Raw genomic sequence first — 13891 nt, 5'->3', positions numbered from 1 at the left:
AACCTTGACTAGTTTAAGATGTATGGACTTCAACTCCCAGAATTTCCCAGCCAGCATGCTCATCTAGGAAGTCTGGGAATTGAAGTCCACACATCTTAAAGTAGTCAAGGTTGAGAAACACTGCTCTAGTACATCTCCTTAGACTGGTAGTCAGTGCTGTCAACCTTTGTTTAGCAGCCTCCAGGTCTTCAAATGGAGTCAGGCCCTTGTATTTTCTCAATAGCTGAGTCTTATCTTCTAATCTTCATATCCCTATGTAAGTCTACTAGCTGACAAACCTGTCTGTGATCTTTATCTTAGCTTCTAACCTCATTTTCCAGGAGATTTAGGTACTACTGTTCTTCATGATTGTGCAGTCAAACATCTCCAGGATTACAGCAGCTGTAGCATATACCAGTTCATTGGTTTGAGTTATGGTGGCAATTGTGTGAAGACACTATTAGCGTCTTGTAGCATACTACCTAATGGTACTTCTTCACTGAATCTTGGTAACCAGACTTGAGGGTTAAGTGTAGCTAGTTTATCAATGTCTCATATCAGCAACGATGCTCTATAATAGAGAGGATGATAGTGACATTCCAGCTCCAGGTATTGGCTGCACATCATTCTTCTATCTCAAAGCAGCTTCCTCTTCATTATGCTAAAGCATTGGGTAACTAGCTGTTTTTCAGTTAGTGTAGACATAGGTCTTCTGTCCATCTCATAGTTCCCTCATATGTTTCATATATCCCCTCTCATTAAGTCTGCTGAAGTAGTAAAAAAATGACAATAAAGGTTCTCTTATCTTAATAGCATTCCATTGACTCCAGGTTCTCTTATCTCAGATATTTATGGCTTGTTCCATATCTATCCAGCCTCTCAGAGATTTCAGCCTATATTCCTTGCTTTTGAAACTACAGATCAGATATCAGTCTAGGCCAGTGGTTCTCAACCTTTTTAATGCCGCGACCCCCAACCGGTTGTAAATCGAGGACTACTCAACCGGTCGTAAGTCAAGGACTACTCAACTGGTGCAGCACCGTTTGCAGAATGGTACTTTTGTTGGGCTCAGCAGGGCAGAGACAGCCTGGACAATTCCTATTGGCTTTTGAAAGCCAATAGAATTAGACTCTATTCAAGAGAGTCTATTCTATTGGCTTTCAAAAGCCAATAGAATAAAAGGGAGTAGCACAGCTAAGGAAAAGGGGGAAAAAATGGCAGACTGCGTTGTTTGGCGACCCCCGTGAAATGGTCATTCGACCCCAAATGGGGTCCCGACCCACAGGTTGAGAACCACTGGTCTAGGCTAAATTCATATATTGATCTGTGAAGACACACACACACACATACACACACACAGAGAGAGAGAGAGAGAGAGAGAGAGAGAGAGAGAGAGAGAGAGAGAGAGGTGTTTGTGTATTTCATATGCATTTGATGTTCATTCTCTATCATATGCACACAAATCTGCAATTCTCTTTGAGTAGAACACTTTTGCATATATATTCAAATGTGGCTACTGTGAAAGAATGGGGCCAGTGGGAATTTATCCTGATCTCTCCCACCATGTTTACAGTCTCCATATGTCTGTATATTCCTCAGTAATTTTTCATCAGTTGTTAGGATGGCATCTCTCTAGAAGTCAATAATTAATACTAAAGATGACAAATAGGAAACAAATAGGAAAAATGACTATTCCATCCTGTCCAATAGTGATTAAAATATGAATAAAATAAGCTAATAAAAATATGTGCTGAAATAATCTGCATAGAAAAGAATAATGTGTACCAAAGTAGCAAAAAATGTACAAGTACTTGCGTGTACTTTATAAAAGAACAGATTGTCTTAATCATGAAATGGGAGACAAATTGTGAAACAGTATAAACTAAATTATAGTAAAGTGAACTATTTCCAGGCATGTAACATCAATGAATTCTTTGCATAATTCAACCCAAAAAATCAAAATTGAATCTAGACATATATAAAAATGTACATAGCTTGAAAATCTATCTCTATATCTATTTACTGCAAACGAGATGTCTAATCTAAACTAAGAGCTTATAAATATGTTTGCTTATACACTTACTTGTATATCTTTGGATCATGACCAGTGGTGGGATTCAAATGTGTGAACAACCGGTTCTCTGTATAGATGCCACTTTCAGAAGTCCATTCTGGGCCTGGGCAACAAAACATTAGCTACCATTTCTGCTGAAGTAGTGCGAACCGGCTGAATCCCACCACTGATCATGACTAATGTATTTGTATTCCTAATCTTATCATTATCTAAAAATTTGGTGTACAGTTACCTGAACTCTTTTTGTTCTAATAGGCAATCTGATACCTGTGAATCCCAGGGAATAAGTGGAGGCCTACCAGCCCTTTGAGATAGTCCAGATAGGAAATCAAAAAACGAGTAGTTATACTACCTTTATTGTAAACTTACAGTAACAGGACCTTGCAAATCTGAAAGCGCTGCTCCCCTTCCCTGTCTTTACTTTTCAGACAATTAGGAAGGGTCCCTTCTGAGATCTTTCTGCACCCCTATCCCTACTTTGGACTTAGGTTTCTCTTACCAGACCATTGTTTAGGCTATGGTCCTTCCTCCTTTCTCCCAAGGTTATTCTCACAGCCCATTACAACGCCTTTCTCTGATCCTGCCAACACACTACATAATTTTAATTACATAATAAATATTAGAATTCTGGAGAGCCTTAATTCACAACAATATTTTCTGAGTTCCACATAGACATTCAAATAAATAAAAATGGTAGATGGCTGTAGTTTGGTGCCTGGTTTGGAAATGTATTCAAGGCATGCATTTCTATTCTTCACTTGCCTGATATCATAGTTAGATGGTATTAATGGGTGGCCGGGAGAATGTTGAAACTACACAGTATCTGTTTTTAAATAAATGTCATGCCTTGTTTTTCCTGAGAACATTAAAAAAAAAAAGCTGAGCTGGACCAGGCCAAATGATTATTTATAGCAACCATTCAGTTGCTATAATGGTAAACCAAATGCTTATGAGAAAAAAGAGCTGTATCAGTATCACATATATTTAACTTTTATCAAAATTCTTTATTCTGCTTTTTTTTAAAAAAAAATCTGTACATGAGTTTTTAGAATTTCCTAAATATATGAATTTCTCTCAACGTTTCCCAAGTATCCACATTTTAAACACAATATTTGAGCTGAAAAATATGTCAGGTTGACACCAGTGATTTCCATAACTTATGGACATTGTGTGCCCTGAAAATGTCAGAGTGAATTGTTTCAGCAGATCCCGTTATTTCTGCAGGGGAGAAAAAATCAAGGAGAGATTTCTCAACGTCCTTATTATAATGAAGTCCTAAGGAAGATATCTAGGCAACATCACTTTCTATCTCACCAATATTAAGAGGCATATCATTTCAGATTCTCTAACAATGCTTTTTTGTTAAACTGCTGTTTAGAAGCATCTCTCATTCTACCATCCAGTGCACTGGGGTTCCCTGGAGGCAAAGAAGCCAGAATAACAAAAGTGTCATCCAATCGTGATGCAAAACCTACCCTTTTTGTATTGCAACATGACATTTCACGCTTGTATGAAAGGGACAGAACTTAAAATAATTAGCAATATCAATGATCCTCTGTTCCTTTAACCTAACTATCCGCGATATTTAGAACTAGCACCCATAACTCCTAAATTTCATCTCCTTTCCTCTATATTCCTTCTCAAACCCAGAATTCAAGAGCATGATTGGTTTGAATTTTTGGTTCAAGTGAAACGAAGTGCAAGTAACTTTAGGCCAGAAAAATATCCTAATGCTAAACTACTTTAAAAAGAAAAACAATTTCTGAAACAATTGTGCCTATTTTTGGAAACATTAATGCACAGTGCTTTTGCTTGCTGAGATGATTACTATTTTAAGAACACAAGTAACAGGCCAGGATAAGCCACACAGAGAAGATTAAAATATTGTGTCATGTATCTTGAGTTAGCGGTTGGTAATGTTGTTAAACTGGTATTTGTCATTTGTGGTATCTTTGCAAGTACAGTCCATTTGTGGTCCTTAACTTCTCACCACAATGGAACCCAAAATTTCTGTTACTAAGCAAGACATTTTTTAAGTGAATTGTTAATGAATCATCTGGTTTCCCCCATTGACTTCATTTGTTGGAAGCCAGCTGAGTGTGTTACAAATGGTGATCACATAACCCCAGGACTGCACAATTGTCATAAATATGTGCCACTTGTCATTTTGATCACATGATCATGGAGATGCTGCAAAGGTCATAAGTATGAAAAATGGTCATAAGTCACTCTTTTCAGTGTCGTTGTAACTTCAAATGGTTGTAAACCAAGGACTACCTCTAATCAGAGAAGCACACTTAGTGTCTCTTTACCTGCGATGCCACATGTTGCCATGTTACCTGTGTTTTTCTTATATTACAACATTAAATCCAAATTGAATTTTATTTCAAAAGTATCTGTCATATTATTTTTCAGTACATCTCATATGTTCCGTATGAAAGTATTTTTCAGATGTTATAATAAAACAATGCCACCGTTAAATAACAATGTTCTGATACTGAAATAATGTAATTTCTTCAAAACCCCACATAACGCAAACCAGAAAACAATGTCTAATTGCAATACGAATACCTGATCTAAATCTTTCTTGGACTGAGAATTTAGCTAAGAGTTCTCCCTTCCACATCGCTGCCCTATAATTTCCTCTTTGGGTGATTTCTGATGTTGAAGCTCTGCAACCTCAGAAAGCATTAATCATGGCAGAGAATGCAAAGTCTCTTTAAAACAGTAGAATTAATATAATTCTAATGATTTAAATGAATAAAATGGGTATTTGTGACAAAAAAGAAATTAGTTTGCTTGAGAAGAAGAAAGGATGTTGCAAAAATAGCCACATTCTTACACAATATTGCAACCATGGGGAGGCAAACCAATAAGAAGTTAAATGACTGCTAAACAAAATACTGTATATATTGCTTGTGCTAACCAGCTTGTCAGATTGAAACCAATGGATTCCATAAATTATGGACATTATCATCCCTGTAAATGTCATTATTGGTTGTTTTAGTAGATTATGGTATTTTGTTGGGCAGAAAAATCAAAGAGAGATTTCTTTTCATTCTTATCACCAAGTCCCAAGAAAGACATCAAGGCAACAGCCCTCTTCCTTTCACTAGTTAATTAACCTCTGTTCTCTGGGCGTGATGCTGGTATGAATAGTGAATTTTATATTTTTAACAGTAAAAAATGTTCTTCATTAAAAGTCAGTATTCCAGGGCTTGGTTGTTGTTGTTGTTGTTGTTTTTTAAAAATCAAACCGTATTTGCAATTTAACAAAATATGAGATGAGATTATTTCTAACCTCCCCCAAATTCTAATAAAAGGAACAAGAAATTTTTTTTCAAAGGCTTGTTAAACATTCCTAAGAATGTTACTCTCATATATAAACATTTCTTTCTCCAATTAACTTTCTTAGTTGTCACAAAAAGACATTAATTGGGAAGAATTTGTCTGATGAAGATCCAGCAAGATTCTTTTGAAAGAAACAGGCTGTTGTTCAATTGTTATTTATTCATTAAAATACCATAAGCTTGTTGAAATGAATAACTGAGAGAAATTATCTCTGATCACTCATAGAAAAAATTAACTGTCTGAAGTTCAAAAAGTATTTAAAATAACATTTACAATCTACAGATAGCCTGAACTTCTCACTAAGATTCAAAATAAATCACAAATGCTGTCATCTCCAAGTTTCCTACTGCATTGTTTGATACTCCCAAAAAATTCAAGTTAGCAGGTAGCATATTTGATATTAATGAAATACCTTACTGTGTCCACAAGCTGTTTTCAAAATTATAGGTACATGGAAAAGTAAATAAATTCTTAATCAAATGTATGAACATTAATTACTTTAGTGAAGATGAAGTTAAGAGGAAAAAAAGACGGAGTGAAAAATGCAGAGGGGAGGAGAGGAAATTTATATTAAATGTAGTGGTATCTACAGAGGTGAGTGTGTGCACGACAACCCAATCACCCGGCTTGGATTGTGATGCAACATCCACCATCTTCCCTGTTTTGACCTTTCTCCAAAGATGCTACTCATCAAAAGTACTGTGAGAATGAAATCTAATATGCTCTTGTTCTGCTCTTGTTCTACAGGATCATGGGCAGTGGATCTATGCAGAGATCAGTGTAGATCACTACCAATTTGCAAACAGCTTTTCAACTTAAGTGATACAGGTAGTCTTCAACTTAGATCACAGTTGAGCCCCAAATTTCTCTTGTAAAGGGAAACTTTTGTTAAGTGAGTTTTGCCTCATTTTACAACCTTTCTTGCCACAATGGTTAAGTGAGCCACTGCAGTTGTTAAGTTAGTAACACGGTTGTTAAGTGAATGTGGCTTCTCCATTGACTTTGCTTGTCAGAAGTTCGCAAAAGGTGATCACAGGACTGCAATTGTCATAAATATGAATCAGTTGCCAAGCGTTTGACATTTGATCATGGGGCCATGGGGATTCTGAAAAGTCATAAGTGTAAAAAATGGCCATAACTTTTTTCATTGCCCTTGTAACTTTGAATGATCACTAAATGAACTGTTGTAAGTCGAGGACTACCTCTGCTTTCTGTAGATGATGCAAAAATCATAGGCAAGCTTTTTTTCCCTGTAATATCAAGAACATTTATATAAGAGGTCATCAATCCAGAGCCATTCTATTACGCAGCCTATCACAAGGACAAATGTTACATCCTGTATCCCATTCTTCACTCAAGAGATCTTAGGGGCTTAAGGGCTCAGGGCCCAATCCAGTGGTGGGATTCAGCCGGTTCACACCACTTGAGCAGAACCGATAGCTAATTTTTTGTTGCCCAGTCTCAGAATGGACTTCCAGAAGCGGCATCCACATAGAGTACCGATTTTTCACATATTTGAATCCCAGTCCCCAAAAGATTACCAGAGGCAAACTATGAGGTATATGGTCTCAACTGGTAGCGCCACAATTTAACTGGAATATTCCATCATCTTCCTCAGCAGAAGCCCTGAATAAGCATTCATAACATTGCAGTCAGTTATGTTCTATTAATAGTCTCACAAACACACAAGACTAATAAAGCCTCACTTCATCTTTTCTGTATTTTAAGCAGTTTAAAAATTTATGGTGACAGCAGCAACTGCAGGTCAGGGTAACCATTCTTAACCAGATTTTATTATTACAGCTTGCAGTACTTGACCCAAGACCTTCGCCAAGAGATACACCCGATATAGTGAGAATTCCTTTCAAGACCTTGAATCAAGTTCTTGTGTTACTTGAGAAGATGCTGTTCTTGGCTGATTTCATCAGATGGGAGGTGAAGGTGTAGAGGGGAAAGATCGCAGACATGTTAGCTGTCAGCTCTTCTGCTCTAGCCATGAAATGCTCAGTATGTGAAAAGCTTCAGATGTCCATGAAAGGGGTTTTATTTCCTGTTCCACAGGAAGAAATGGTGTCGGTATGTGACAGGACCATTTCCTTTCGTTTAACATGCCTCAGTTTATGGTGACAACTTTCTTCTCTAGGTGATATAACATTATCAATTCTGGGTTGTTATTTTTCATCATATTTTATGCATAATTAAAGAAAGAGCCAGTTTTCTTTTAACTGCCATATAATATACTGAAAGCTGGAAAAATAAGTCATCTATATTATCAGCATGGGCTGACAGCATTGTTCCTAGACTTCAAGATTAATTGGGGAGTAAAAGGTGTGTAGAACTTCATACTAATATACTGTAGTATTTCTAAGGAATAATCTTATATGAACTTGAATATTATTAGATAGGAACAATCGGAATGTCCTTAGTGCTTTGTGAGGACCTCAATGGACATTGATGTTTAAGAAATGTCTCTTTTTTTCTTTTGGTTCTGTTCCAGTTTATTTGAAATTGAAGCAAATCTTTTATTTATCAATATGGGAACCCTGCAAAGCTCGAGGGTAGTGCCCGGTCAAAGATATATGGTGCTTCCTTACAGCAACACAAATATTTATATTTTTAAAATGATTCAGAGGAGGGGTAGTGTTGTCACTCTCTAAGCTTTGCACCCTAACCAGTAGCTACTCAGCCTTACCTTAAAGCTAACTCTGTAAGTATTTCAGGAACTCTAATCTTACTCCACCTCCTAGACCTGAACTTCATTTTCCCAATACCAGCACCAGTATTTACACATTGTTTAGAATGTTTTCCCCTGACTCCAGCTACCATCACAGCATGAAGTCATGGTTAGAGTTACTGGGAAAAGTCTCTGGTTGCAAATATGAAACCATGCTATCATTTCATGACCACAGTTTGCAACAAGCTTTTAAGTGCAAGAAGAAATTACGTTTGGTGGCTATACAGCTCTTTCTTATACTACATGCTCAAACTGTATGCAAGGCCAAGAGAAACACACACAGTGCTACTGAAAATGCAGAAGGGGTCAAAATAAAGAGAGTCCAGAGATTGTAATAGTTCAGGGAGCAGGATGCTGGTTGGATCGTGTTTTTTGCACTCTCGTATTGGTCAGCTAGAGGTAAATACTGATTCACTTCTGGCATTCCCTTCATATTCAAGGGTAGTGGAAATGTAATAAAGTGATTTGCTCAACTGTGGGATTCCATATCATACAAGGCATATACAAACAGAAGGCCAAAGAACATGAGGCAGATCCAGAAGAAGATGGAGAGATAACATCAAAGGCACATTACACCAATTAACAGTGGTTGAGGCCATCAGAAGAGCAAGAACCAGAACTTTGTATTTCCCTTGAAAGGGGAAGGCGTAAAAGAGGAGGAGGAGGAGGAGGAGGAGGAGGAGGAGGAGGAGGAGGAGGAGGAGGAGGAAGGACTACTGTATGAAAGGTTCAAACTACTGTATGAAAGGTTCAGCGACAGGAAAGCTATGGTGTGGTAGCATTTTCCTAGACTTGAGAAAAAGCCCCTCTCTTCTCTTATATTAGGGGTGTCACGTGACGTATCACAACATATCCCGACTTTTTTTCCATTGCCGGCAGTGGGGTAGGTGCGGGCCGGTAGTTTGACACCCCTGTCTTATATTGTTAGTCTAACTATCCTGTAGGGTCAGGATAGACATATGAATTATTCAGTCAAACCCAAACCAAAGTTACTCTTTTAATGCTGGCCACCAAAATTACTCTTTGTTTTTTTGGGGAGGCAGAAAAGAGTCTCAGTGTCATTTATTACTGATAATTGTTGCTGTTAAAAAAAAAGTCTTAACATGCTTCTGAATGATCAAACTTGAATAGTCCTGGAGTATTATTTCAAAAGCCTATTCTGCTTGTCACTGCTATGAATTATGGAGTCCTTAGTGTTCTCTGAACTTAGTTGTTCATTTGCTGATATTTCATTACTCAACTAGGTAACATAATCTGTGCTAGTGAGTGTGGGTTTTGCTCCCTGTTTATACACAGTAGCTTGCCCTGCCAGTGTTGGTGAAAGTGATTTTCTCCTTCATAATTCTCAGCAATGCCCTTTATAAATTGAGAACAAACCCCACACTCACCAGCAAAGATGATTTAATCTAGTTGGGTAATGAGACGTCAGCAAACAAACAACCAAGGACTCTACAGATCAGTCCTGAGCTACGGTACATATATTATCTTCCATTGGAACTGCTATGAATATGTATGAAATCTATACATGACAAATGTCTTAAGATTTTCCTCAAAGGTATGAGAAACATTTCCTTTAAGAAATAAAAATACCTCTCTGTTACTGGTTTTTTCCTGTCAGATATCAGTGCTTGACCCAAAATGCTCTAGAAATCTCAGATTTGTTTACAGCTTTGTCCTTGACAAGCATTTTTAGAAGCCTGCAATCAGCACAACAAGCTATTTGATCTGTCCTTTGGCACCCTCCAGCTGCTACTTGGAATTTCAACACTGTTTTTATTGCACTTCTTGTCCTCTCAAAACTGCAATTTCATATGGGTTTCTTTTATCTCAGAAGAGATCACATGAATGGAGACTCACCGAGGCTGTCCAGCAATATTTTCCAGAAACATTTCAGGCATAATGTCTTAAGATGGATGACTAGGAAGTTTTACATAGAACAGGAAGAGTCTTAAACTCTGCCTTTGAATGGGAAGATGTGGCGTTAACCCTTTTCTCTCAGCTCCAACTCAGGTGACAATGAGTAATTTGTTCTGCATGGTCAATATGGAAATTTAAAAAACACAAATAAAATCACGTCACATATCATTTCGTTAGAAAGGAACAGCTTTATGACTAAGGTTGTATCTACTTTACTTTGAAGAGGCTACCAGCTCAGATTTCACCAATGTTTTGTTCACCAAAATTCTACTTGGTATCAGGATGCTTTATGAATATCAAAACAAAAATAAAATAAGTGGGATTGTAAACTACATACAGCAATGAATTTACACACTTTTTATACTTGTGTGTATATGTGCTTCAGGCAGAAATAATGCTGAATGGAAAATTAGTTCATAAAAGGAAATGTTCAACGTTTCTTTTCCCATCATTTTTCTGTTCAAAATAATTTCTTGTGGGTTTTAGGACTAAACACACTTTGAAGACACAATGTGTATGGAATGGGGGAAGGGATTTGGAGGTAAAAATGCCAACCAAAGAATTAAATCTTCTCTTTAAACAATTGTAAATTGTTTACTGCTGTTTTTATTATAATTGGTTGCATAGTCATCCAGATGTTTAAACTGAATTTGGCATTTATATCCACCTATCAAATCCTTCCCAAAGACCTCAGATAGGCAGATATTGTTTTCATAGTGTGAGAGGTATCATCGCATGATGTAAGCTATATTATTATTGTTGTTGTTATTACTACTACTACTACTACTATTATTATTAATTATTACTATGGTTCATCGCACAGTCAGCTAGGTATTTAGACTGGATTCGGTATTTTCATCCACCTATCAAGTCGATGATAATTCTATGGTTTTAAAAGTATTGGCACAGGATGTAAACTGTTCCAAGAAAGGCTGCCTTTTGCAATTGACTGATGATAATTTTGCCAACACCAATGGTGTTCAAGTAGTACTTCAGTTGTTTTGGGGTTGCAGCCAAGGTCCCTATTACTACTGGTACTACCTACAGAAAGATAGTCGGGGGGGAGGGGTTGGAAAGGCTGAGAGCCACACATTGGGTACAAGTAAGCTGGTAGAGAAGGGTTTGTAAAAAGAATTTCGAAGTTTTCCTTTTCTAACTACAGTTTGCCTATCTGAGATCTTTCACTACAATTTGTCACATTTTCCCTTTTCCTGCCCTTTCTGTGTCTTTTTAAAATTGAATAATAAAAAGACCAAAGGCCAAAACTATAGCTACAGAGCTAGAAAGGAAAATAAATTAGTGACATAAAGCATTTTTTATAACATCACACAGTCACCACAGAAATGTTACAAAGCCTGACCTCATTCTGTTATTTTGGTACAACAATTGTTGGATTATTCTAGAAGACATAATTCACTTGGGGGAAAATGATGCAAGAACAAAAACAGAAGCAAGAAAGTAAATAAGCAAAAACATTTGGGTAATATTTGAGTATAATATTTATATTCAATATTTCTATATAGAAAATTGCTTTATTAAGAAAAAATACTTAATCCAACTAAAAAATAAGAACCAGTTATGGATGACTGTATCCTTGATTTTACAATTTTTCAAAGCTTTTTGTCCTGTTTAATTTTTTTACTGCAGCAATTTTCCATTCTTTTAAATACCACCATCTCAAAGTTGTAGGAATCTGTGTGGCTTTGAGACCTAGAAAAGAGAGCTTAAGGAGCAGAGTATAAAGTATAGGTAATCCCCCCAAAATCTTATCATATACAGGAGACATTTGCCTCCTCACTAGCTCACATTCAGCACTAAGTTATCTCCAGCCATCCTTAAATGGCTCTAATATGATTCTAACATCAGATGTAGTTTAGAGATGAAACAAAATGTTTCTTTTTGGAAACATTTTTTTATGACAGGAATAAAAATATATTGATGTAGTAACTGAAAGTCAGAATTCTTCTGTCCATGACCTATATTCTGGTCAAGCCTCACTAATCCTACTTCATCCATTCTTCGCATGGAATTCCAGAGTTTGGTTTGAGTCCAATATTTTCTCTTTGTGAGGTCTGTCATTACTACCATCCATGAATAGGATTTGCCAAATCTATCATTTTTCCACAAAATCGGAGCATCTGAGCAATATTTCTTCTTGTTTTATTTCTAATGGCAAATTCTAATAACTATTTAAAGCCTGGGCATGATTACTGTGGAGAAAATTTAGTAGGAATCCAAGATGCTCTATATAGGGCTAATTCATGAACTCTTTGGGGGGGGGGGAAGGAGTTAAATTTTATTGAAGATGAGGATAGGAATGCAGACACAGCAAGAGACAGACAAGTTCATACTGGAGAAGATGGCCTAAAGGTATTTCCAGCTGGTATTGATTTGATTACATTCTTTACATCTTGAGAAATATGTTTAATTGCCATTGTTTACTTACTGCTTAGCCTATATAGGCCACAAGTATGTTGCAGTTAAAATAACTATGGAAAAAAAAACCATTGCTTTACCTGAATTTGGCCGAATTCCAGTTACTGAGATTTCACATTCCTGCTTTTCTCCGTTTCGGTTCTTTTCCCTTTCATTTTCCTCCCCTACTGGTAATTCAGTGTATTTCTTATTTATGATATTCATGTATCTGTCAAAAAAAATCAAAGTTCCTAAGTTTTGAAAAGATGAATTTCACTCCATTACAGAGATATGAAAACTGATTTTGAAAATAGTTTGGTTATGAAAGATCCTTTTCGCTAAATATGCTTTCAGATCCATTGAAATAGATTTCAAAAGTTTTGATTTTTTTTTTAATTTTGAAAGTTTTTTGGGGGGAAATTATTTCAAAAGTTTTATTTTAAATAAGACTACATTGTAGTGGCCCTCTATCCAGTCCAGGGTGATATTTAATTCTACTGATGCTCCTTAACATTTAACAGATGGTTGGAATCCGTTTGAACACAACTGTCTGAAGAAACTCAAAGAATGATTCAAGTCAAAAGTATCCTGTCTGTAACTTTAGGGAGTTGTCAAATGCCTTCATTGCTGCAGTGAATAACATAAATCAAGCCTCACTAATGCTTATTACTTATGTAATTGCATTATTTGGAAATGTGCATATTGTGATCCCTTTTGTATGCATTGTAAGATGACACACAAATACAGAAAAAGTTCAGGATTTAATACAAAGCATCAACGTTACAATCCTAGGAAGCTTTGCTTATATTCTTGCTTTTTTAAAACTAGGCTTGTAAACAAGTTTGCATTAGTAGCTCAGATCTCTGAAACTGGAAATGTTTCATATATATCTGAAATTCTATACTGTATAACAAAGAAATTGGAAATAAATGCAAACATTGGGAAAATGTATATATTTGCATTAAATATACTTGAATGTGAACACAATATATGTGACACAAAATTGCTTCCCCTTACTTCTAATTTTCCTGGCCCAAACAGCTGAAATTTTTAAAAATATATCATAAGAGACACCCCTGCAATCACCAGGGACTAGCCCTATCATTAGGAAAAGTGAGAATATTGCAACTGACAGCAGATTCTGGATAGGAACAGCAATGTACAGGGAAAAAAAAAAGAACTGAGTACTACACATGGCGTATCCTACATTTCTAAAATGGTTCATTGCCTTCAAAGTGCAATGGAAGAAGCCTCCATCAATGAAGGCAACATTACTGCGAATCCCATCTTGTATTAGAATGGGAGATGATACCATCTTGCTCTTCATCTCAAGCACAAAATATTTTGAGTCAATCTTATTCGTCCCCAACCAGCAGGGAAAACAGGTGTTCTGGAGGTGGAGATGGAAGTAATGATCTAAA

The 13891-nt window shown here is 36.5% G+C and overlaps 1 long non-coding RNA gene across 3 annotated transcripts in view; it reads right to left on the bottom strand.

Annotated features, from left to right (window-relative positions):
* LOC120297871 overlaps positions 1-13891 on the bottom strand; it is a 67169-nt gene that overhangs the window by 18427 nt on the left and 34851 nt on the right. For all 3 annotated transcript variants that reach the window (XR_005553910.1, XR_005553909.1, XR_005553908.1), the window contains one exon: positions 12572-12699. This is a non-coding gene — a long non-coding RNA (uncharacterized LOC120297871). The remainder of the gene's footprint in view (positions 1-12571; positions 12700-13891) is intronic.

Source organism: Crotalus tigris, unplaced genomic scaffold, assembly GCF_016545835.1.
Source record: "Crotalus tigris isolate CLP2741 ecotype Arizona unplaced genomic scaffold, ASM1654583v1 scf7180000023718.2468807, whole genome shotgun sequence".
Taxonomy (NCBI): domain Eukaryota; kingdom Metazoa; phylum Chordata; class Lepidosauria; order Squamata; family Viperidae; genus Crotalus; species Crotalus tigris.
Note: the sequence above shows the minus strand (reverse complement) of the source record. Positions and strands in the feature narration are given on the sequence as shown.